The sequence below is a fragment of the Centruroides vittatus genome, unplaced genomic scaffold, assembly GCF_030686945.1.
Source record: "Centruroides vittatus isolate TY-2023 unplaced genomic scaffold, ASM3068694v2 contig_1046, whole genome shotgun sequence".
NCBI classification, from domain to species: domain Eukaryota; kingdom Metazoa; phylum Arthropoda; class Arachnida; order Scorpiones; family Buthidae; genus Centruroides; species Centruroides vittatus.
In genome coordinates this window covers 58,919-60,856 of record NW_027120675.1, presented here as the reverse complement: position 1 = coordinate 60,856, position 1,938 = coordinate 58,919, and the positions used below count along the sequence as shown (strand labels likewise).

General features: G+C 28.6%; 1 long non-coding RNA gene across 1 annotated transcript; it reads right to left on the bottom strand.

Annotated features, from left to right (window-relative positions):
• Positions 1-414: 414 nt before the first annotated feature.
• On the bottom strand, positions 415-1,653 carry LOC136970134 (uncharacterized). The gene is made up of 3 exons (XR_010879949.1): positions 1,544-1,653; positions 972-1,036; positions 415-763 (listed from the first exon to the last, which is right to left on the bottom strand). It is a non-coding gene; the product is annotated as an uncharacterized lncRNA (long non-coding RNA).
• Between the last annotated feature and the right edge of the window lie 285 nt (positions 1,654-1,938).

Sequence of the window (1,938 nt, the reverse complement as noted above, 5' to 3'; positions counted from 1 at the left end):
TAAATGAATTAGTTTTGTGAAAAAGTATTAGAATATAGGCCTAAATTTAGATTGAGAAATAGCTCTAGTTTCTCTCTCTTTTTTAAAATCTATGTATAAAATTTTTGAGTGAATGTAATGTAATATTGATAACACAAACATATCTGTTACTGCGAAATTATTTTGGTTAGTATATTCGAATGACTCATCAATTTGACGTTGTTTACGTGGCAATTAATGATGTTTTTGATTTCAGCTTTGATAAAATAATTCCCATATCAGTCATTTTAATGATAACTTCAAATTTAATATATACTAACATCGAATTAAAACATGGTGATTCGATCTTGTAATATGATAACAAGTGACACATCTGATAATTCAAACTTTCAGCATTTTAATAGTCTAAAAATATCAGCTTGGTTCATTTCAATTTTAATTACATCTAACTGATTGATTGTTGGAGGATCACTCAACATTGAGAATTAAAAATTGTGTCGGGTTTAACCGAAAATCGAGAAACAGGATCCGATAACTTGCAATTCGTCCTCTGTAAAATCTATAAGAACTCTGCATACATCTCTATATTAAACAGAGTAATCGCTGGGGTCTAAAAACAACACAGTAACTCATGAGAGTAGACCAACTGAAGTCTCGAAGATCTCTATCAGTAGTAAAGTCCAAGTTTCGAATTCCCAAAGCAGCAAGTTTGGGAACTTGACGCTTTGTTTACTTTTTTCTTAATTACATTTAATATTTGAGTTAAACAATGAATATTTCGATGCTGTAAAATATAGAATTTTAGCATTATGCAATAATTTTACGAATATTTTAATTAATTAGTATTTGAATAGTACTCACTACTTCAAATTTAATATTTTAGTATTATTCTCAGATATATTAAACTATAATCAAATGGCAAGAAATCTTACAGAAAAAATTAAATACAAATAAACTAATAATAATTAATAAATAGCTATTATTCACCAAACCTTTATCCCTCTAACCGACTGAAAAGTACTGTAGTTCAGTCTGTTTTTACAACTCCCAGCTTAGCCTATATTAAGAAATTTATAACAGTATTTAGCAAATAAAATAAAATTAATGTTGTAACATTTTAATTATTATTTAAAAGCTACTCAAATCTTTTCTATTTTATAGTGGTATTAATATTGTTGCTATATATTAATTTTGTTTAATTCTGAAAAAGAAACAGGATGTGTTAAGAATATATCTCTTGTAATATGTCAGGAATATAAGCTGTTAGAAAATTTTGGTTAGATTTAAAAATGTTTTAAATATTTGCAAGATGAAAAGTTCAAAACTTTTAAGAGAATAGCTGAAGAAATTAACACCTAAGCCTATAAAAATCTGGAGCTGGAGCCAAGAATTTTTTAAAGAATATATGGCCCGGAGCCATATATTTTTAAAAAATCTAATAATCAGATCGTAAAAAAGAACTAACTAATAATCGCATCGGAATAACTATAAAAATTCTATTAAATAAAACGGAATTATTCATAATCATCGTTAAGTCGAAATTGCTAGTACTTTTAACTCGAACCTATTTTTTCGTGTATTCTCCTCCTTGATAAGTCCGTGATCTTCATTTTCCCTTATATTCCGTGTTAATACAGACGATTAAAATAAACAAACACTTCGGTTCCATACTGAATACAACACCACGCCATTACAACCTCACGTCAACATCCTTTTACTGATACAGTATGTTACCAGCAGTTTTGATTGGGACACAAGGACACTGCTTGAGAACGTACTCAAATGCGCCATAAACTGTATACAATTTTGTAAGCATTCTGAGAACAGATTCTTGAGAAACAGCTTGATAACAAAATTTACGGCCACAGAAAAATTTAAGAAGATCAGGTATTAAATTCGTTAACTCGAAGTCGGGATTTCTTTACCCCTTAAACTTCGACTTAACATCGACATATTAAT